At 48.1% G+C, this 24,213-nt stretch overlaps 1 protein-coding gene and 1 long non-coding RNA gene across 24 annotated transcripts in view; one reads left to right on the top strand and one right to left on the bottom strand.

Moving 5' to 3' along the window:
- Positions 1-24,213, bottom strand: part of LOC102936124 (BTG3 associated nuclear protein) — a 420,839-nt gene that overhangs the window by 115,415 nt on the left and 281,211 nt on the right. For all 23 annotated transcript variants that reach the window (XM_037877649.2, XM_037877637.2, XM_037877645.2 and 20 more), the window contains one exon: positions 23,740-23,838. The gene's annotated coding sequence lies outside the window, so the exon portion shown is untranslated. The remainder of the gene's footprint in view (positions 1-23,739; positions 23,839-24,213) is intronic.
- LOC119563688 lies at positions 2,290-12,447 on the top strand. Its single transcript, XR_006285202.1, has 3 exons — positions 2,290-4,172; positions 4,506-4,606; positions 6,268-12,447. It is a non-coding gene; the product is annotated as an uncharacterized LOC119563688 (long non-coding RNA).

Raw genomic sequence — 24,213 nt, 5'->3', positions numbered from 1 at the left:
ATCTCCATTTTATTTCAGGCTCAGCTCAAACTCATGCAGATAGAAGCACAAGGACTAATTGTATACGTGCATCTTCCCATTGCCAGTGCCCTGACGGTGAAATGATCTCCCAAGGGGCTTTGTTGAAGCCCCATCGCTTTGGATTTCAAAAAGTAGACTGGACTAAGCACTAGAAAGCGTCCCATAGGGAACAATCCCATACTAATCCCTGGGAAGAGGGACTACATGATCTCTTTAGCATCTTTCTTAGCTTTACCATCTGTGATTCCCACAAAGGCCTAGATCTTGAGAGATCTGGGCCAAAGCTGATTGCAAGGCTAGTTAATAGGTTTCCATTCATATTGTGCAGACTGATGAATTGCTAGAGACATCATATGGTAAACATAAATGGAGAGATGGCTGCATTCAGTTCTTTCCTCTGCGCAGAGCTCCGAGCTGCACTCAGGCAGCAAACTGTTTGCGGACTGTTGAGTGTGCGACTGCCTCCAGGGCTACACGGGGGAGCATTTCCCCATTACCCTACTAGCAGTGAAAACCTTCCAGGGGTGACACTCAGCAAAGTGCATTGATGCTGGCAGGGACAGTGAGTGGCTCGTTGAAGATTTTAATCTTTAAATGATTGCATTGACCTTGGCAATCAGCAAAGTGCATTTGCAGCCAAAGGTAGGATTTTTACCAGTAACCTGTTAGAGCAATGATAGAGCTCCAGTCTACACAGCTATTCAGAGGACTTCGCTTAGAAGCAGCTCACAAGGCAGTTATTGTCTTGACCGTTGGCTTCAAGAATCACTCAATGCTCCAGGCACATGGTTTGGAAGGGGGGGTATTTTTTTTTTTATTTGCAAGGTTGCAGAGAGACAAGGCCAGGCTGCCTCTTTCCCCTGCAACCTGAGCAGGAAGGGAAGAAGCCCCCATAGGACTGGGCCCCAGAATGCTGGAAACATTTAAACACAGGCACTGACTTTCCGTTTTGGCCAGCGGGTGCTCCTCTCCGACCCTGATTCCCCACCCCCACCCCCCCCGGGCAAGCGGTTGGCGAGGCCTCAAGGCTGAGCGGGGGCAGGGCCTCAGGATAAAGCGGGGGTCCTCGAGGCTGGGCCGGGTCTCGGGACGGAGCGCAGGTGCAGCCACGGGGGGAAGAGGCTGAGCAGGGGTGGGGCCTCAGGGAGAAAAGGCAGAGCACGGGCAGAGCAGGGCCACAGTCCAGCCACCAGGACCCACAAAAGATTCATCCAGCCCTGCGGGTGGTGAGCACCCCCTATTTTGGGGGGTGGGTGCTTGAGCCCTGGAGCACCCACAGAGTAGGCACCCATGCATTTAAAGAAATGTTTATTTGGGCATGATCTTCCGGCTGTTTAAAGACCTGGGGGAGGCTTTCAAGGAAGAGATTGCATGGGGGAGGTGAGAGAGAAAATGAAAGGTGATTCCCCTTGCCCCCCTCAAGGAGGAGAAAAATCTCCAAGCATTTGAAGGAGGGGCTTTGGGTCAATGCCTTGGGCAGAGATTTGGGTTCAATTCCTGGTGCTGCCACAGACGCCGTGTGTGACTTCAGACCAGTCACTTCATCTCTGTTCCTTGAGTCTCCAGGGGTCCCACAAGGACATGGGGGTTGTGAAGTATGCAGCTGGTATGGTGCTTGGAGCCATAACTATCCAGCTTGAGGCACTACCGTACAAGACACTGTGCACCTCGAGCCGCTTTCCAAGAGGCGGGTCGGTTACCAGGGATAGGGTGGATTCTCTGCCCCTTAAAATCATTAAACCCAGAGCGAATGTCTTGCTAAAGAACGTTCACATGAAATGGGCTTGATGCAGGAATCTGTGTGTGACCATCTCTGGTGTGTCGGGGGGAGGTCAGATCAGAGAGTCATAATGGTCCCTTCTAGCTTTAAAATCCAGGCATCTATGACTGTTCTGGAGCCACCGTGGAAACTTGTATCTCGGAAACGGATGACAGGTCAGGGCTATGTGCAGTAAACTGCCTTCTGTTTCTCTGCTTTGGGAGCTAAATATTCTCCTGCCTACTGGGAGATTGCGATGGGCTGCAGCAGCAGGCTGCAGCCCGCCAGGCACTAGGTTCTGCCTCCATCAGATTTGAAAACAGAAGGCACGTTTGGATCGGTGCCTTGCAGGGGTGCATCAGCTGTAGAGCGAAACCAGCAAAATCATCATGGGCCAGAAGGCAAATGAATGGGTTGGGATGGCCGGGGGGGTGGGGGGGGGTGGTTAGCAATTTGGAGAGCTCCTGCCTCTTTTTCCCTGTGAACAGAGCATGCTGCAGGAACTCACCCTTTCTCAGGACCCTACTCTGGAAGCATGAGCCACATTGGACAACTGGGCAACTCTGCATCCCCAGAAACAAGACAGCACCTGGCAATTTGTTTTAAAGAGTTATAGCTGCAAAAGAGCCTCCAAATGTTTGCCTGCATGAACGAATTTGGCGTCCCGAGGCTAGGACGGGACTCGGCATCCAAAGATTTCAACTCGGGACTCTACCACTGACAGCCTGTGTGACCTCGGGCAGGTCCCGTCAGCTCTGTGTGACTCACTTTCCTCATTTGTAAGATGGGGGTAAATACACTTTCCAAACTCTGTGAAGTGGCCTGAGATCTGTGAGTAGCACCACGTTAATAGTTCCCGGGTTGTAGGTCCAGCCCCTCAGAGTAGTGAGGCTCAATTGAAGTTAGGCACCTAAACACCATTTGACTATCTGGGCTGTAATTCCTAGAACAGCAGAGAGCACGTGGGCCTAAATTACAGTGACCAAGTGAAGCCAAATAGTAGCGGAGAAGAGAGAAATTACAAGCCTGGGCAAAGAAGGACAAACGTGTTTTCAGCTTAGTTGGGAAGGAGACAGAAAGAGAGAGACACATACAGTTCCAGATGGCAGAAGCAGCCGAGCACAGACATCGACATGCACCGCCTTTAGCGCTGCATTGAGCCAGCACACGGTCGCCCGGGGCTGGGGGTATTTTTGCCAGGAGTTAATAGGGAGAGAGGCAGAACCAAGGGGAAGGCAAAAATAAGGATGTGTTTGTTTCACCCCAAAATGCAGGGGAAGAGGGTCAACAGCTGAGTAGTGACTCCGCAGCTTGGAGCAAAGAGCTTTATCAGTGTATAGCAGCTTGACGCCCAAAGCCTGTGATGCAGCTAGGGTTTGATGCAGCTAGATGTCCTGATTTGATAGGGAGAGTCCCGATATTCAGGGCTTATATAGGTGCCTATTACCACCCCCACCCCCCCGGTCCTGATTTTTCACAGTTGATATCTGGTCACTCTAGATGCAGCTCATGACAGAGAGGTTTTGATCAGGGCTGTGGTGAGAGCTGAATCGGGCAGGTGTAGTCACACCAAAGCTACAGAGAGGGTGACTGTTAGCTCTAGACTCTGGGACAGGCTGCCTCCGGATATGCAGCCCAAAGGGCTCTTCGTCCATCCCAGATTCAGGCAAGTTCTGCTCAGCAGCCCCAGCCAAGTTTTCTCCAAGAGGTTCCTGGCAGAATCCTGACCAACTCTCACCAGGTTCGGTTCCAAATCTTAGTGAACGTGGGTTGAGACTAGGCAGAACTCTCGCTGGGTTGGACCGAGTTTTGCTTGGTGTTTTATCTGCCTGTACGCAGCTTGGGCAGTGCCTGCAAGAGCAGCATGGACTCCACTCCTGGGGCAAGACCTGGAACATCAGCTTGTGCAGAATGAGGGTGAAGCTACGGACATGCCCCTAACCCGCCACACCCACTTTGAGATGTGTAACAACAGCTGGCATTGTCACTTCTCCTGTACTTGGCCCCAGCACAGCATAACTGGTGGGGCTGTCATTTCCCCTGGGGCTGGTGGGAAACCTGGCTTCCTGCTCCCTCTGTTGAGCATCTGTGCAAATACATCTAACACACGGGGCACGTCTATCGCAGGAATAGTCTGTTCTCTGCAGACCGACCCTGGCTTCGGTGGAAGCAGGATCCCTGCAGATGCTGCTTCCAGGTTCAGACATCTGCTCGAGACACTCTGCTCTGCAGATTGTGCTGCCTGCAAAGCCGCTGATCCAGATGGCCTCCTGCCTTTTCCCATTTGCCTGCTGGGACAAATTAGAAATGGGGCTGGAGAGGTAACAACCTTATTGCCAAACGTCTGCTGGAGAGAGACAGCATCTGGGCACTCAAGGGCGACATGCTTCAGGTGAAGTCTTTGTCGCTAAAAAAAAAAAAAAGGACTGTCTGTTCTGGACTGAATGTTTGCAAGCTTCTTTGATGGGATCCCACTGTGCAACTGCCATTTACAAAGTGCAACTTCGCTCCCTGGATGAATGTCATTGAGAGAGATGGGAATTGTTAGTTCACCTAGAGGCTGTTTAATAGCTCTGTTCCTTTATATTATTCATGACGTATTAAAGCTGTGGGGAGGGACATTCCTAAGCAGAAGTTCATGGCACGAGGTCTGTGCTTTGCATAATAGCATTATTTGGCAGCTGAAGGGCTAATTATCGGCATCTCTTTCCCCTGGGCTAACTAGGCGCAAAGCTGCATTCCTCCCGGCTAGAGGAGTCTGGGAAACAGACAATGTGGAAGAGTCACAACTGGTAGCCTACACCTGCAGTATGTGTTCAGCTCAAGGTAAGTGAATGAAGCTGGGGGCATCTGCGGAATGGGGAAGGAATGCAGTGTTAGCTAGTTCCACATGATAGAGAATGACTCATTTGGTCTCTAGGGCTCAGATCCTCACAGGTATGTAGGCACTTCACTCCCTTCAATTTCAACCACAGTTAGGGGACCTTTTAGGATCTGGTCTTAGTTCCTTGCACTATTCGAAGTTATGGCCTGATTTCCTGGAGCACAGAGTAGAAGCTGTAGGTTCTCAGTGCTTCTGGGAACTCAGGAAAGACAAGAGGGTGCTGTTGAGTCTCTGGTTACAGAGAGGACCTTAAATCAACGCACGGAGGCTCACCAGTACGAGCCATACCTCTGAGCTTCACGAATCACATCTGCACTGCATGGGCGTCAACAGAGCCTGCACTAGCTCCATATCAGACCTCTGAGGCTCGATCTCTTTGGTAATCACAAAGTCTGGGTCAGGAATCTAAAGGCAATCTCCCCAGGCTAGGACACACTCAATCATTATTTGTACTTGTGTGAGGCCTAGAGGCCCAGACCGAGATCCAGGTCATGGGATTTACAGACATGTAGCGAGAGGCAGTACCTGCCCAAAGAGCTTTAGTTAAAACTGATACGACAGAAGGAGTGCAGAAAAGTACTGTTCTTCCCATTTTATGGATGGCACAGAAATACTGAGGGCCTGGTCTAAAGCCAATTGCAGTCAGTGGAGAGGCTCGCTTTGACTTGAATAGGCTTTGGATCAGGCCCTCACAGCCAGATGTTTAGAAGGTATGTAGGCATGGTGCTCCAATTGATTTCTATGGGAGTCAGGCGCTTCACCACCTTGAAACATCTGGCCCTCAGCCACTTGCCCAAGATCACTCAGGGAGTTTGTGGCAGAGACCACAAAACTATCTTTCCTCGTCAATATACACTGCTGCCACCTGGATAAAATGAGTTTGTTTTGCAAACTGAATCCAACAGTCAGGTGCTCTGCAGCATCCCATCTTCCCAAGAAAACCTTACAGCACCTCCATTCACTCTGTTTACTCTTGAAAGCTAACAACGATTAAGGTCAGCTGTGACTTTCAAGTGCAATAGCTGTTCCTGAATAACTCCATGTGTGGACACCCTTATTCCGGAAAAAGAGAGCCTTGAGCCTGTTTAGTTTAATCCATTTTCAAAGGCACTCTTGTTCTGGAATAAGACTGCCGCAGATGGAGTTATTCAGGAACAACTCCATGTGAGGACAAGCCCTGAGCAGATGCCTCCTTGGAGAGCATCAGATCGAGGGGAACCTTGGATGGATGCAATGACTGCGCCACGCGCTTCCCTCGACTGGTGCATGGAGTTCCCATTTAAGCCTGCGGGTGAGAGATGATGTGTGTGGAGCAAGGGCATCTGTAGAGGCACCCCAGAGAGTATTTGGAAACGAGCACCTAACTTTACATGAAAAAAGCTTTTGTTCTACTCACAAACTTGGACAAGTTGACGGAGGTTAATATAAAAAGCAGAGGGAATTGAGAGAGAGGGAGAGCATTTGCTCACATGCCAGTTGTGTTGTTGAAATCCAGATCACTCTGTAAGGAGGGGAAAAAAACCCAAAGCCAAGCGCTTAGCTCTGCACTTCCATCCCTGTTTGCATTTTCCAAAGATTGTTCATTTCACGCTCCTTTTCATAGTGCCTGAAGAATGCGAGATCCATGTGTGCTCAGTCAAACCCACTCCTGGCTGCAACTCACAAGCCCCGGTCCCTGGAGATAGCTCACTGGTGTCCACCGTCCCCCCAAGCCAACAAGATCAGCTGGTGCAAGCGTTTGGCAGGGCGGAAATTTGCCAGCTTCCTCCATGGATTTCCCCTGATTATTATTAATGATTTTTAATTTGATGCTAAAGAGGTGAGGCCATTGGTGCTGTTGGTAACAGCTGTCTCTGATTAACCGTGCATTTAGAAGTCATTTTCATTTAAATCCCACAGCCAGCTAATAACTCCCTTTGGAAGCTGCATACGCCGTTGTGTCAACTGAAACAAAAAATTCTTAAGTAGAAACAAATTCATCATCATCTGCTTAGTGCGAATGCGTGTCCGCAAGAAAACCTCTGCCACAAGGGAGAGAGCAGGCCAGCCTTTGGAAATACCAGTAATGGGGGAGGCAGCTCGGAGCAGAACAAATGGCTGTCCAATTAAGAGACTCCGGACCAGATTCTGACACCATCAAACTGATGTGAACCCAGGGCAACACCCAATCTAGCCCTCTGCTCTTTTTTAAGGATATGGGTGAACGTGGTTAGCCCTGGGTAATCTGTAAATAAGGAACTGACAATGCTGTCCCCACCTAGCCTCAGGGCAGGCAGGCACAAGGTAACACAGAGCTCTCTACATGCACCTTCCAAGTCCACATCAGGGGTTTTACCAATGCACCAGTCCCAAATACAGAGGTAAAACAGCCTCTCTACTCCTCCTCCTCAAAATTCCAGGTTATGAATCCCAGGATCTCATTAGCTTTTTTGGCCATCCCATCGTACTGGGAGCACTTGTTCAGCTGATTTTCCACCACGACCCTCAAATCATTTTCAGAGTCCCTGGCTTCCTAGGATAGAGGCCCCCATCCTCTAAGCATGGCCAACATTCTTTGTTCCTTCATGTACATATTTACATTTAGCCATTTTAAAATGCATATCTTTTGTTTGTGCCCAGTTTACAAAGGGATCTAGATCACTCTGAATCAGTGACTTGCCCTCTTCATTATTTACCGCTCCCTCAATTTTTATGTCATCTGCAAACTTCTTCCGTGATGATTTTATGTTTTCTTCCAGGTCATTGATAAAATGTTTATGAGCAGAGGGCTTAGAACCAATTCCTGGGGGACCCCACTAGAAACACTCCCCTCAACTATGAATCCTCATTTACAGTTACATTTTGAGCCCAGCTAGCCAGTTTTTAATCCATTTAATGTGTGCCACATAATTTTATATCATTTTAGTTTTTTAATCAAAATATCGTGTGGTACGAAGTCAAATGCCTTGCAGAAATTTAAGTATATTATGTCAACACTATTACCTTTATTGACCAAGTTGGTAATCTTTTAAAAAAATCAAGTAAGTTTGACAGGATCTATTTTCCATAAACCCATATTGATTTGCATTAATTACATTACCCTCCTTTAATTCTTCACTAATTGAGACCAATATCATCTGCACCATTTTCTTGCCTTGCACTCATGTCAGACTGACTGGCCTATGATAGCCTGGGCAATCCCATTTACCCTTTTCTAAATTAGCACATTAGCTTTCATCCAGTTTTCTGAAACTTCCCCAGTGCTCCAAGACTTATTGAAAAGCAACATTAATGGTCCAACAAGCTCCATGGAGAGCTCTTTGAAAACTCTTGGAGGCAAGTTATCTGGACCTGCTGATTTAAAAATGTCTAACTTGAGTAGTTTCTGTTTAACATCCTCCTGAGATACTAGAGGAATGAAAAGAGTGTAACCATCACCATATGCTGGGACAAGATGATCTGTTTTTCCCCAATACACAACAGAAATATTTATTGAACACTTCTCTCTTTTCTGCACCATTATTGATAATTCAACTATTTCTGTCTAGTAATGGATCAATACAATTGTCAAGATTCTTTTTGTTCCAAATATAACTTAAGGAAAATAAGGAGTTTATCTCCACAGGCCATAGATTTCTTCTTGTGTGCCTTCACTTCCCTTATCAATTTTCTACAGTTTCTAACATCTGATTTATATTCATTACTATCAACTTCCTCTTTGATGGGTGGGGCTTAGACTCCACCCCTTCCTGGGCATTTCCAACTGGCTAGCTCCCTGCTCAATATGCTGGCTTCTGTTAATCCCATTTTGGATGCCTAACTCTCCCTGTGCATTATACAGGGAGCCTGGGCACCTAACTCCGGGCTGTGAATTCCATTCGGCAGTACAGCACCTAAAAGTTAAGCATTGCAATGCTTAAGTACTTTATGAATCTAGCCCAAAGTGTTTAAAGAAGTGATAAAGCATTATTTTGAACTTTTTTGTATACACAGACATAGATAGATATACACACAGGTCTTTTGAAAAACAATGAATGCATTCACACTGACTAAACTTCAAAGCTCTTTTTTCCCTGCAGGACATAGCTGTTCTGATTTTAAATCACTGCTGTTTTTCAGAAGGGTACCAAAATGCCCCCCCAAAAAGCATTATTAATTTTAAAAGTGAATGTTTACTCGTTTTATTCTTCCACATAGCACAGATTTAATATTAAAACCATGCAAAGCGTTTGAAAGTCTAATTTAGTTTTCATGCCCTATGCTTCATGTTTTACTTTGGCACTGCCCTCCTACCTACTGCATATAAACAAGTCATTTGCACTTTCCATTTCTGTTTCACTTTCTTGTCCTCACACACTGAGGGCAGGTGTACGCTTAAAAAGCTGGACCACTGCAGCACTTTAGTGAAGATGCTACTACGACCTTCTCCCGTCAGTGTAGTTAATCCACTTCCCTGAGAGGCAGGTGCTGTGTTAACAGGAGAAGTTCTCCTGTCAACATAGAGCTGTCTACACCGGGGGTTAGGTCAGTATAACTGTGTCACTCAGGGGTGTGGATTCTTCACACCCCTAAGCGATGTAGTTATACCGATGTAAGTTTGTGGTGTAGACCTGGCCCGAGTAGGACGATGCTGAAAGCATTGGGTCTTCCAGTGCTGCAGCAGATTACTTTCCGCAACCCTTCATTTACCTTAGTTAAGATTAATCACCACTTTCTATTTGCATCCGTTTTTAGAAAGTGTTTTAATTACTGGGGCCTAAAATTATTTGCCAGTGTCCCCTGAAAGAAAAGTCGAGTGCTGTGAAGAAACTCTACAAATAAATCCCAACCCATTCAAACAGAAAAGTCAGAAACTGTAATTAATTACCAGACTCCCAGTGGCAGGACCCACAGTAGCTTCATTAGGAGAAGGAATCAGAACTATACTCTTCCCAACTATAAGGGTGTTTTTACTCCAGTCAGAGTTTACTTAAGGTAAAGCCAACTGATCTAAATGTTCCCACTTCGAGAGTATGTCATTAATTATGTATCTAGCAAGAAATGAAAAAAACTTGCTTCTTTTTCATCTGGCATTGGAAGGTTTTCTGATAGCAAAAGAGAAAGAAAGAGAGAAAGAAAGAAAGATGGAGAGATTCATCTGACAACATTAAATACATTGGGCTACTGGTGTGAAAGTCAGGTTGCAGATTATACTTACTTTCAAAAAAGTGATTTCACATGACATTGCAATCCCAAAGGCTTAAAAAAAGGACAAATACAAAAAAAAAATCTTATAATATTGTGGACTATTAGTGATTTTTGATTTTCCCCTTACTTTCCCCCTTTTTCAGTGGCAAAATGGGGTGAAAGGGAAAAATACCAAAAGGCAAAAAAACAAACAAACCCCAAAACACTGGGAGAGAATTTGTTTGTAAAACTCAGCATTTTAAAAAAACAAAAATGCATTCCGTTTTGAAAACCGCAGAGTGAAAGTTATACCCAAATCTTCTGCAAAAAAATGTATTCACATATTTCAACCTGCTCTGCTTAGAATACCCTGGATAAGATAAGGTAACATACACTGGTGAGGCAATGGTTATAGAATGAATTTTTCCTCTCTAATTCATCATGAATCAGAGGGGTATTTATGGGTGGGCAAAGTTGACAAATGACTACTGGGCCTTCCTTGGCCCCAGTCCTGCAAGATGGGGAGTTTCTCCTGGGAGCTGCTGAGCACCCATAAATTCATTTGAGATCAACGAGAGGTGAGAGTAAAGCAACCCCTCCCTAGAGGTGATCTGTGCCTTGCAAGATTGAGCCCTTAGTGAAGAGACTTCAGGGACTCTTAATCAGTGTCTCTGCATTTGAGCCCCCTTCAATTCCCCCTCCCCCAGCCTTTACTCCCTGGACTTTTATCCTTAATGCCACACCTGTTGAGAAGCCATCACTTCCTTTATCACCACAACCAGTGATTGTGCACAGAAACTTTCTACAACAGAAATGTTTCTAGTCAGCCTACTCTGCTACCCTGTTTCATTAGTTAATGCCCCACCAACACTAAGGCAGCACACAATCATGAATGAGACCAACCGAATTTAACAGGGATTTATAGAAACTTAGTAGGGTTCTACAGAAATTAATAGAAGATGAGATCCTCTGTATAGGGACCATCCTATAGAACTGGACAGCAAGGATTCTCTATTCAATTCTATGAGGGTTAAAAAAACAGAGGAAGTGGATAGATTTCTATAAAATTCGGTAGGGTATTTCCCAACTGGTTGTTCTCAGGGTGAAGAGCTTCGAGGTCAAACACTGCTCAGGCACATAGAGAGGTAAGGAAAGCAGACTGTAAGAGTTTTTCGTGCACGTAATGTAACACATGCATATTCTATACTATCTACAGACAGCGGGTGTATTTTGGGTTGAACATGGTATTGGATCTTTGAAGGGAAAGTGCAAATTTTACTCTCCTGTACATAGGTATAAGTAGCCTTTGGATATTTCTGTGCATGATATCTGGATTAAATTCCTGTGGGGAAACCTCTATGAAAAGCAGAAAAGTGCAGCAGCTTTTGTTAGTTCCTGAATTGTCTTTAAACATTCAATGGCCTGAGATGCAGGGACTTTGAAATTCAAAACATTGGAGGTGGATCTGTTCTTACTTTCGGGTCACACTGAATCACAGTCTGTCAGCGAAAGAGGGGCATTAGTGCAACAGAAATAAATTCATTTTAAAAGCAAAGCTAATATTTGTAGGGTTTTTTCCCCATCATTTTTATGTCATCGGACCTGAGTAAGATTACAGGGTTCTGACCTGTATAGAATCAGGTGATAAATGCCAGCGTAGTTCATAGCTCTTCTGTAGCATTTCACATCTCTAAGGTTCTATAGAAACAGTCAAATCCTACAGCATTCTGCACTATCACATACATTGGTAGGAGAATTTAGGACTAGAGAATCAGCTGCAAGAAATCATGCCAAGCAAACGAAAACTCAGGCAGGCATGACCCAGCCAGCCACACTGGAACAAATTCTCACTATTACTCCATGCAAATCTTGGGGGAGCATTTAGCCAGAGAGGGGCAATGGAAGCAATCTGAAGGCAGCAATTTGACCAAGACCATTCACATCATGGGGAAGAGGACGTTAATTAAAACCAGTCACAGGAGAGAAACAGGCCACTGGGAAAAGGTGTTGAACCAAGTGGAAGGCTGACAAAAAAATTTAACTCAATTCCTGCGGCTTTGGTGCCCAAACCCATCAAACATTTCATGTTGTAAAGAGATCATGGAGGTAAATATCCTGATAATCCCACTTATTGCACCAGGCATCAGCTCTGTTTGTGCAAACCCTCTAGAGAGGCCTCCAGCTGAGCCAGTGAATGAAGCCAACAAAAAAGGGAAGGCAAGATTTGGCTACTTTTGCACATGCCAGTTTCTTTGAATGCCTGGCTTGTCATGCAAGAACCCTAAACTAATGGGCAACTTTAACATTTCAGTGCCAGCAACAGAGAATAAAGGAGCTATTATTTACTGCTTAGTGTCATGCAGTTTTCAATGTACGGAGTATCACCATATTCATAGATTCCAAAGCCAGAAGGAACCATTATGATCATCTAGTCTGACCTCCTGTATAACACAGGCCCAAAATAATTCCTAGAGCCGAGCTTTTAGAAAAACATCCCATCTTGCTTTGAAAATTGTCAGCGATGGAGACTCCACCACGACCCTTGGTAAGTTGTTCCAATGGTTAGTTACTTACACCTGTCACAGGTTCCGCACAGGCTTCCACCTCCTCGTGCCTGTGCCCTGTGTTGGCCGGCCAAATAAAGAGTCCCAATGCCTTCTTTGGTGCTTCACCCTTGTGTCTTTATTTAAAGTGCAACCGTGTAGTCCCTTTAATTCCCCCAACAGCTATCCCCCTTCAGACCCTTCCCAGGGTCTCCTGGGCCCACGAGGCTCCTTGCCTTTGGTGAGGAGAAAGAGCTGTAAGCCTCCTATCCCCTCCCAGGCTAGCCTCCTGACGAAGCTTTCTCCAGGGCTTTTATAGCCCTTCCCTTCCTCAGCCCAGCTGCTGCTACTTAGCTCAAGCCATTGCTGTGAGCCGGCCCTCGTTAGGGCCTGCAGCTGGGCTCTCTGCTGGCTGCCTGGGCCCTGCACCTGGCTTTCTTACCAGAAAGCAGGGTTTAGCCAGCATTTTGGCAGGGCATTCAAGGGGCTTTACTTCTGCCCTGCCACAACACCGTTAAAAATGTACGTCTTATTTCCAGTCTGAATTTGTCTAGCTTCAACTTCCAGCCATTGGATCGTGGTCGACCTTTCTCTGCCAGATTGAAGAGCCCATTATTAAATATTTGTATCCCATGTAAATACTTATAGACTGCAATCAAGTCGCCCCTTAACCTTCTCTTTGTTAAGCTAAATAGATGGAGCTCTGAGTCTGCCACTTCTAAGGTTGGTTTTCTAACCCTCTAATCATTTTCATGACTCATCTCTGACCCCTCTCCAGTTTATCATTATCCTTCTTGAGTTGTGGGCACCAGAACTGGACACAGGATTCCAGCTGCTATTGTACCAGTTCCAAACACAGAGGTAAAATAGCCTCTCTACTCCTTGAAATTCCCATTTGTGAATTCCAGGATCACATTAGCTCTTTTGGCCACAGTGTAGTTAGTTCTAGAACAATTTTTATAGTTGGCGTGCTGAAGGCGGAAACCACGTATTTGGGTTATTACTGCTTCAAGCCAGGTGGTGCAGCAGCACCCCTACTTCCAGCACCTATGCCACAGCATCATCCTGGGAGTCCTTATTCAGCTGATAATCAATCATGGCCCTCCAATCACTTTCAGAGTCACTGTTCCCAGGATAGAGTCCCCCATCCTTTAAGTATGGCATTCTTAGTTCCTTGATGTATCCCTTTAGCCATAGAATCATAGAACATCAGGGTTGGAAGGGACCTCAGGAGGTCATCTAGTCCAACCCCCTGCTCAAAGCAGGGCCGATCCCCAATGAAATCATCCCAGCCAGGGCTTTGTCAAGCCTGACCTTAAAAACTTCTAAGGAAGGAGATTCCACCACCTCCCTAGGTAACGCATTCCAGTGTTTCACCACCCTCCTAGTGAAAAAGTTTTTCCTAATATCCAACCTAAATCTCCCCCTCTGCAAGTTGAGACCATTACTCCTTGTTCTGTCATCTGCTACCACTGAGAACAGTCTAGAGCCATCCTCTTTGGAACCCCCTTTCAGGTAGTTGAAAGCAGCTATCAAATCCTCCCTCATTCTTCTCTTCTGTAGACTAAACATCCCCAGTTCCCTCAGCCTCTCCTCATAACTCATGTGTTCCAGTCCCCTAATCATTTTTGTTGCCCTCCACTGGACGCTTTCCAATTTTTCCACATCCTTCTTGTAGTGTGGGGCCCAGAACTGGACACAGTACTCCAGAGGAGGCCTCACCAGTGTCGAATAGAGGGGAACGATCACGTCCCTCGATCTGCTGGCAATGCCCCTACCTATACATCCCAAAATGCCATTGGCCTTCTTGGCAACAAGGGCACACTGTTGACTCATATCCAGCTTCTCGTCCACTGTAACCCCTAGGTCCTTTTCTGCAGAACTGCTGCCTAGCCAGTCGGTCCCTAGTCTGTAGCGGTGCATTGGATTCTTCCGTCCTAAGTGCAGGACTCTGCACTTGTCCTTGTTGAACCTCATCGGATTTCTTTTGGCCCAATCCTCTAATTTGTCTAGGTCCCTCTGTAACCTATCCCTACCCTCCAGCGTATCTACCTCTCCTCCCAGTTTAGTGTCATCTGCGAACTTGCTGAGGGTGCAATCCACACCATCCTCCAGATCATTTATGAAGATATTGAACAAAACCAGCCCCAGGACCGACCCTTGGGGCGCTCCACTTGATACCGGCTGCCAACTAGACATGGAGCCATTGATCACTACCTGTTGAGCCCGACAATCTAGCCAGCTTTCTATCCACCTTATAGTCCATATTAAAATGCATATTGTTTGCCTGCCCCCAGTGTACTAGGTGATCCAGATCTCTGTGAATCTGTGACCTCTCCTCTTCGTTATTTACCATTATTGACTGACCAACTACAGGGGAGGGTCTCCTAGTGGGGGGTCAACATGGTGCACTCAGGTTGTCTGCCCTGAACCTGACAGTGATAGAACTTGAGGGCACAAATACACTCAAATACTCACTGGGCTTTAACGGGTGTCACAGGCATGCCAGGGAAGCTAGGGTAGGACCCTTGCCAATCATGGCTTGTGAAAATTAGACATGATGCACAGCCCTGGATTAGATCCATTACCAATGCCTACTTTGGGCTAAAATATGCCAATCTTCCAACTAGGACCTGTCCATCCATCACCCCATACCAAGATTCCCAATAGCTCCTGTTCTGGCAGGTCAGAAATGCTGCCAGAATAGTGTCCTGCACGATAATCAGATATTCCCACTCAGGGCTGGTGCACAGATGTGTGGATATATATTTAACTGAGCCACAAACAGCTCCATTCAAGGATTTGAGGTAGAATTCAGGTCCATTCTTACTTTACACAGAGCACTTTGCTAGTGGCAGCATTCACCAAATGGGACCTGCATGACCCATCAACAGCTCTGTGCTTCCATGGGCCCTCGGGGTATGTTGACACTGGAAAGGTTGATGCTATGGCACTAAAAACAGCAGGGTAGATGTTCCCGCTTGGGCTTGGAGACCCAGCAAGCGGTGTGGCTCTCAGAGCCCGAGTGGAAACATCTACCCTGCTATTTTTAGCACTGTAGCACAAGCTTGAGACCGCAGACCCAGGCTCTGAGACTCGCTGTGCGGGTGCTTTTTCTTGCAGGGCAGACATACCCTAAGAGACAGCTGGCTCAGTATGCAAATAGGCATCCAATACCCAAAAGGCCAGACAGGAAGACAAGTGTCTGTTATCTCATCCCTGAAAGGAACATTTCCAAGGCACATCACCTCCTGGTGACCTGCCTTAACGCCAACACTGTAACAACCTGAGTTTTAATACAGATACATCACTCCTTAAATAACGTCCGTACATACATCTCGTGATGATGACGGTGACCAGTGGGCTACTGGCTCTTGGTAGAGACCTCCCATGCCATCCTTTGGAGAACTGCTCTGCAGATATCTGACCCAGGGGATCCCTGGAAATCCTATTCGCCCTCAGTGTCCTCTGCCAGTTGGCATCAAGGGGTCCCTGGGCCACATATGCACACAAACCTGACCAATCAAAGCACTATCAGTGATTCCTCAGCCAAGGCTCTCCCCACATCTGGTGCCAAGTGCAGGGAGATGATGTTGAGACTGAATTCAGTTCATATCCCCCAATTCCACCACTCTCCCCACCCCTTGGTTGAAAACCTGCCTGTGGCTCCATCTCTGGCTTCTTGGCCCATGTAAGGGTGGTTATTGGAAACTGCAAATCCTCACAACTGTGGAGAGAGAGTTCTCTACCCAGCATGCCTTGCAGTTGGCTTCCATAACACCCAAACACTGCCCACACACCACAAAGTCCCAGCAGCCCTTGCTGCTGGAACAAGGAAGGGCTGGATGATCCTGTTGAGACTAGAGGCCGTGCAAGCGAGATTATCATGGCACATTTTCTTTTGGCTTGGCTGGAGATCGGCTCACCTAGAAGAATTTGCAGCCTGCTGAACACAAGGTCTCCAGTCAGCCTCAGCTATGAGTCTGGGGACACAGTGAGTCTGGGGAGTGCTTGGAGACATTTGCTAACTGGCTAAATCCACTCCAGTGTCCGGCTGCCACCTGGCAGCCAAGTAACTAGTGCCCAAGTACTGGAGAATGATGAGTTCTGCTCTGAGCATCCCCAGGGTTATTTTAAAAGATGAGTCTGGGCTGGCTCAAGCTGGAGCGGCCTCTTGGAGAAGACACTGCATTAACAACTAGAGGTTTCCTCTCTCTCTGGAAAGCTGAGAAGCAGCCACGTTCCAAGATCCCAGCTCTGAAGAGTGCTAGTGTAAACTACTGGTGAGTGTGTCTTGCACATACACACATACACACACATCCCGTGCCCAACCCAGAGGAAGCGAATCTGTTACAGCCCTCAGCTACAGACCCTGACTCTCTAACACAAGCTCATCCTTTTAGTCTGGCCACTCCCTCGTGTCTCTGCCAAGATGGCAGTGAAGAGAAGCCAGCTTTGGTCCATCCGTCACAGCGTCCTTAAATTTAAACTTTTATAAGGCATCCTACATCTGAAACTGGGCCTGGTGACAGAGGATTTATACAAAATAACTCAGTGTGGTTCCAGTTTGGATGAATAATTGTTCTGTTTGTTGCTAGTTCCTTCTCCACGCTTCCCACATACACCAACCCATGTATCCCACTTACTGCAGAATCCCTGACCTACTGTTAGAGAATTTCTCTACAAAGGGTTCCTTGCGGCCAGGAACAACAATCAAATTTAACGTCTGTCCAATGAGGCTGCAGCTTCTTGGCTGAGAATTGTTGTCTGTTTCCACCATGCTCCTAAACAGACACACAGTAAGGCTAAGTGCAAAATCTTGTCCCCAGTTAATGGCCTTTCCAACATTTTAGTTCAGGAACAAAACTAGCGAGTGCAGGAGTGTTTAGAAGCATTCACTGTATGAAGATTTAAAGGAGGGAAAAAATAACACTCAGGAACAAGAAGAATATAATAATACCTAGATCTTAGAATGTTTTTCAGTATAGATCTCAAAGAACTTTACAAAAAGAATAAGAATCACTATCTTCATTTTACATAGGGGGAAACTGAGGCACAGCGCAGTGATGTGACTTGCTCAAAATCACCCAGCAAGCCAGTGGAAGATCCCAGAATAGAAGCCACATCTCCCGAGACCCAGCCCACTGCACTTGTCCATTTAAGTAAGTTAGTTCAGCAATTCGTTTAAATGAAAAATCATGGCACCAGTAAACTCCAGCATGATGGATATGATGAATTTCAGGTGGTATAACTACGGATCACGGGATGAAGCTGAGAAAGGGAATTTCAGCTGCCTAGATTTCCTAAAACTGAGCACAACTAGACGACAACAGTAGTAGAAGACTCATTCCTGGGAACATTTAAAACTAATCCAATCAAAACCACTATCAACATGTACGGCGGGGAACAATCCTTCACTCACAGGAGGATGGACTAGATGAGCCCTAACAGGGCTTCTCCATTTGTAATTCTGACGCTGAAACGAGAGAAAGGAAGGGATTGTGATTAAGGCACCAGACTGGGTCTCAGGAGACCTGGCTTCAAATGTTGGCTCCACCAGACTTCCTAGCGTAAATCACTTAATCGCTCCGTGCCTCAGCTCCCCATCTGTAAAATGAGGGTAATATTCCCTTTGTCTTGTCTATTTAGATTATAAATTATTTAGGGCAGGGACTGTCTCTCCCTGCGTCTGTGCAGCACCTACCCCAATGGGCCCCAGCTCTCAGCTGGGGTCTCTGGGGGGCACTGTTATACAAGCAATAAATACAAAGAAACATTTGTTTATTTCCCCCCTCCCCATCTCTAATGTATCCTCCCTTGTGACTCATTGACCCTGCGAATGCACAACCTCAGGGAGACCAGTGAGTCACTGCTTTAGTCACCACAGGCCTCGATTCAAGCACTGCTACTGTGAAGAACTGACCCAGTACTAGGTCTTGTGCCACCTCCCCTCCCCGCCCCCAAGAATAAAAACAGCTGAATTTAAAACATCGAAGGGTGGGGTGTGGGGGGGGGTCACAGGCTGAAAACACATGGTAAACAGAATAGAGACGATTCAATAGGCTGGTCTATAGCAAAACTCCAGCGTACGGGCAGAATTCGAACTAAGGTGAACACCAGCCCAAACTGGGCGGGACAGTCCCTGTAGCAGGGCGGTCACCCGCTCCTGCCCTGAAGGGCGTGAAATCAGCCCAGGAGAGGGCTGTGGCTGGGAGCAAGCAGTTCCCAGGCTGATTGGGGGAAGCAGGCTCAGCTGTGGCCACGCCCCAATCAGGGCCCAGCTGGCCCTTTTAAGAGGGCAGTGGCCAGGTGCAGACAGTCTCCTCTAGCCATAGAGGGAGACGGGCCTGGCTGCTGGGAAGCGTACCAGAGTACCTTGAGGTGGAGCAGGGCTGGGGGAAGGCCAAGGGAGCTGCGGAGCTCCGGCCTGGAAACCCCCAGGCTGCAGGCCTAGGGTAAGGCCGGATAGGTATTGGGGTTGCAGGGGGCAGCCCAAAGGTAGGCAGAGGCAGCAGGTCCAAACCCCCCTTGCCTGTGATGATTGTCTTATACACTGCAGTCCGCCCCAGTGTGCGGGGGCTCAATGGTGACTGGCAGTAGCCAAAGACTGAGGCGAGGTGGGGATAGTGGGTGGGGGTTCCCTGGGGAGGGGAGACCCAGAGACTGTGGGGGTACTGCCAGAGGGCAGCACCCTGGATAAAAGGGCACCGGGGTCCAGGAGGGACACGGGGGCCAGCGGCAAACAGGACACCGGCCTGCAGAGGGCGCTCCAGAGGCTGGAACGCTAATTCCCTGGACGACCATCAGGAGGCGCCGCAGGGGTGAGTCCCGCACCGTGACAGTCCCGAAATGCAGAGTTCAAGTCCCGGTCCCAGGCTGAATGACTCTGGGACAGCATTTGTCCCGGATTCCCTGTGGTGCTGCTCCGTGCCTGCCCGAGGCGCAGGGGTGGCACTTGCCTCTTTCCGGGGGGGCGGGGGCTAAGGTGGGCCTTAGACCCCCCTCACCATGAGGCCCTGTCCCTGCTTCTCCTCTTCCCTTTGAGGCTCCCCACCCAAGCCAGGCCATGGTAGAGAACTCCATGAGAGCCTCTGTAAGGTGGAGGGTCCAGGACTCCCCGCAGCAGCCCGGGGTCCCTGGGCAGCTCTTACCGCAGGCCAGCTCTGGCTTCCAGCCTGGCCAGAGGGTGGGGCCTCAGGAGAACAGGAGGAGCAGAGGGTGGGGCCGCAGAGGGGGCGAAGCTCCTGCATGTATCCCGCTTTTGCCTTTTGAAAAGGTGGTCACCCTAGTGGTAATGGAGCCTTGAGTGCTCCCAAAACATGAAGACTAGAGCTCAGACTAGCTCTGGACGCACTGCCACCCAACCGCGCAAAACGACAGGGAGGTTTTTTCTTCCCAGACTAATCTCATGTGTGGCAAATTCTACTAGGCTAAAAAACACACCTGGGTACAAATGACAAGAATGCCTATTTCTACCTGGGACTGGATTTACTGACCACATACTACAGGAGGGTGCTGTGCACTGAGGACTACCCACCACCCCACTGCTGCAGCATAAGGTCATCTGAGTTGAAGATCTGTCTGGCCTGCTCAGCAGAAGACCACATGCTTCCAGAGCAAGGCGGAAAGACAGATTTGTTTCCTTTATTACACGGTTGTGTTTATCACCCTGAACTGGGATCCCTGGCCTTTTCCATGTTTTCTTGGGGCTGGCATCTGTGCCAGCCTGTAACCCCAACTCACCAGCCTCCACTGCCACAATTCCAACCTGACTCTCCTGAGAGTTTCAGTGGGTGCCAGCTGGCCTTTTCCCCCTACAGAGAATCCTTGGGGGTGGAGGGCTGCTGCCTGGAGGGGTAACTCTTCCCTGGAACCAGGACAACATCCAGGAGATGACAATTCTGCTATAAGACACCTGAACTGGGCCTGGTGCAGAGACGCTTCATTAAGTGCACGTCAAGGCTTTCCCCAGCAACATCTCAGCAGCCAACGGATTCCCCAGCTACAGCGCAAAGCTCCAAATGTGAAGCTAGGGTAGGTCTGAGTTCTCCCAGCAACGTTGCAGGGAACCTCGGAGGGTCTCTGGGCCTGGCTCAGTACGGGAAGCTGTATACTGCTACTCCTGTCGCTGCTGAGGCAAAGGGACCAAGTGCTTCCTGCCACTTGAAGACTTTTCCTGGATCAGGGGGATGGGGATGGTCATACCACAGGGCTCCCCAGAAGACTCATCATTGAGGGGAGCAGCCACAGAAAATCCCTACAGAGGAGAGCATACCAGAGTGGGAAGACAGTAAGGTTGCAGGCGAAGGCCCTGCAGAATATTGGTACCCAGACATCACAGTGATGGGCATGTTGGATACAGGGTTCTGGAAGACTTCATTGATAAGGGAGCAGTAGTCTACTACTGTCTAAAGGAAGGGGTCTGGGGGGGGTAGGTAAACCTAGGCCAAACCAGCTCAAGGTTCCAGACCCATGACCTGGGCTAAATGTTGGTTTCATTAATGAGTGCAGACCCCAGGCGAATTCAGCTGGGTTCCCGGGATCCCTGGGCGCTAGTCCTAAGGTGTAAGAAATTGCTGCTTCACATCAATAACAAACCTAGATCCAGACAGCTGCAACTGACAAGCATTTATAGCCAAGAACAATCAGTGCAGGAAACAGAAGGACAAGAGGGATGATGTTTTGGGATTGGAAATGGGCGGAAAATCCCCATCCGCCACCTGAGTTACATCATCTGAGACTCAACATCAGAGCCTCTCTCTTCCCCTCCCACATTGTACATCCTTCTTTTCCAACCCTTCCGCCCCTTCCATGTTTGGGCATTCATCCTTTGGGCATTTGGGCATTCATCCTTTGGGCATTTGGGCATCCATCCTTTCCTTCAGTGAGGACCTGACCCAGGGAAACACAGGACTTGCAAACCCACCTCCAAGCATGTGGCTTTTTGACAGCTGCATTACCAGGACACCCTGCTGAAATTAATGGTTTTCAAGGAGGTTTGAGAGAAAGAGAAATTTATATTAGGAAAATATGACAGTCATCTTAGTTTGTCTCCCAGTTTAATAATGGAAAACAGGCATTTCACAAAAACACACACACAAATACCTCAGCATGAAACCGTTTCTGAACTGAAGCATACTGATCAAAAGCCATTCTATAAAGACTGGTATTAATCAGCATGCAATAAGTCACTGTTCCTAACATCATCCAACTAAGGGAGAGAGTGTCCTGCCGAGAATCTAGTTCGAATCATCCCTCCTTTCCTTCCAGCCATTTTATTCTGCCTACATCAACAAAACCCCTATGGATCATTCAGACAAATGGACTGACCACAAATCCGCCTCAGTGATCACAGAAGCTATCGTACATTACACATGCAGCAGAGCAAAATTTATTGCTTACGCCAGACTTACGGAGGACACTTGAGAACCTTAAAGTGACAGCTTCAGGAGAGATCATCCTAACATGTGGATTACCTGATGCTATGCTGCTCATTACACTGAAGCAGGAAGGTACCCAGAGCCAATCCAACTGACTGCAGCGAGGAGTAAATTCATTAAGGAAGAAGTGCCCTTACGTTTGCAGATAAAAGATCACAGACAGATTTGCATTCCTACTAAATGAGTGTGCTTTTCAATTTCTTGGCACTCCACTTGGAGTTTTGAATTTACAGCAGGAAACAATATAGATTACACTTTGTCTTCCTTCCACATCAGAGTTTCGTTCTGGAGATTATTTGCAAGCAAGCCTGAAACTTGCACTAAACTAGAGCGTTTCCATTTGAGCTGGTACCAGAAAAGCTTGAATTTAAAGCTACCTCAATTTCTGAAGTCCACACAGAACCAGTTCAAAGTATTCAAACCATTTGCAAGCGTTTTTGACATGAAGCTTTTCTATACTTACCCTGGAGGAAGTGGTGGCATTACTGATATATGTCCTGCACTATATTAAATGTGGCTGTGGAGTTATTTATGTATTTTTCCTGACTTCTTTTGACACAGGAGTTGATTGCAGTGTTGTATAATTACGTCTGCATCTCTGAATCTTTCCTTCTCAGCTGGAAAGTCTCAAGTTCCAAGCTGGGATTCCCTCTCCACCCCCTTCCCACTCACTTACCCCTCCCTCCTGCTGGCAGTGTCGAGTGAACACCCACAGAAAACTCTTGGGTACAGCGACAGCACAGAGAGGAAGCAGGAAGGCTGAATTCTCGGGGAAAGGAAGATCACAGATGCTCCGTTTGCTATCTCTGGGCTTCAAGAAAACTCTTTTTAATGCTGGACCTTCGGGGATTTTTGTTCATTGAGAATCACAGATGCCAAGGAACTTTTTTTTTTTTTATTGCTTGTTTCTGTCTTGAGTTTTGTTATTAATCCGTACCAACCCGCTCCTCCCATTCTAGACCACGACAAACTATCAACTGTGAACTGAAACCTATCACACTAACTGTTTACACTGATGATGAAATTCACCCTGGTCCCACACAGCCCTAGTCAATTAGGAACCACGCATCCCCCAATCTGATGCTTCGTGGGATGGGACGGGATAGCTGCTGCTGTCACCAGCCTGCCGGCGTCTGGATTTGGAGCCAAAGGGTCCGTTAGTGGCAACCCCACAACCCAGGCTCCCTGCACTGACCCCTTCTGCAACAGCCTGTTAAGAGCTGGGGAGAAGACCCCTCCAAAACACACAACATGTAGCGGCCCTCTCTGCAGTCCCACTGGAAGGACTTGTGCACGCCCAGAGCATCTGGGTGAATTTTGCCTTTACAGGAAAAACCTGAATGCTAGAACTTCCACTATAGGCCCGAAACCTCTCAGCCTCCCCCACCAGAGACCTGCCACAGGTCACCCCCACCAGCCCTCACTGCCGTTCTCCAGGGCAGGCTTGGAGTCAAGGCTATGGACCGAATGGGACACAGAGGCTGCACTGCTCCCCACCCAACCCCAGTGACGGATGAGAAGCATTAGCAGGGGGCGAGCTGGGGAACTTTGCGCTTCTGCTGCCCAGGCTTTAGCCTGGCAGGGGATAGACACCGGAGTCAGCGGCATTCAGCACTTCAATAGGCACTAACTGAACATGCTGAAGAAAGCAGCCTAGCCACCCATCCCCTTCTTCTGGCCATACTGCAGCTGAGATGGCCACAAAGTAAGCTGAGCCAGGAGCCTAGGCAGGTGTCTGTGGCCCGAGCACCTAAATGGGTGGTTCGCTACATGCTAGCTCCTAGGAAGGATGTTTTCTGAGATCTTCCTGAGCAGCTGGGGAGAGTCCCAGTAAATGGGCCTAAAGAACGAGCAGCGCAGCAGGGCGTGCTCCCCCCCACACCTGCCTGCAGGGGCCTCCGTAAACCAGTCTGAAAAGCCACCTGATGTGCTAGAGGGATGACTGACCTGAGCCCTCCAGGATGGATCCATACCCCTCACAGGGTCTCGAGATAAGCCGTGACGTCCTCGGGAAGTGAGAGCTGCCAAGCCACAAATCCGGGGGGCCTATGAAGAAAAGTCTGGTTTTATCTGCATGCCAAGTGCCTCTCCTTGCCTGGCAGGGGGGCAAAAGGCACCGAGCGCTTGTGACAGAATCGGGCCTGGGCTCATGGCCAACCCCTGCTGTGTCTTGCAGTCGGGTGCACAAGGGAAAAGGTGTTTATTTGGCTGTTGCCCCCTTCACGCAGGGCACTGCCTGCAGCAGCGCTCCCCAGGCCCACCTTCCCCCAGAGAGGTCGAGCAGGCAGCATCTCTCATTCAGTTCCTGGCCCCAGCTAGGCCTCTCTCTCAGAGCGAGAGCTGGAAGTCTGCCATCCCTCCCAGTCAGCTCCCAAGTGAGCAGGGCTCCCCCCTTTTAACCACCCTCTACAAGCCTGACAC

This window comes from Chelonia mydas, chromosome 12 (genome assembly GCF_015237465.2).
Source record: "Chelonia mydas isolate rCheMyd1 chromosome 12, rCheMyd1.pri.v2, whole genome shotgun sequence".
NCBI lineage: Eukaryota > Metazoa > Chordata > Testudines > Cheloniidae > Chelonia > Chelonia mydas.
Note: the sequence above shows the minus strand (reverse complement) of the source record. Positions and strands in the feature narration are given on the sequence as shown.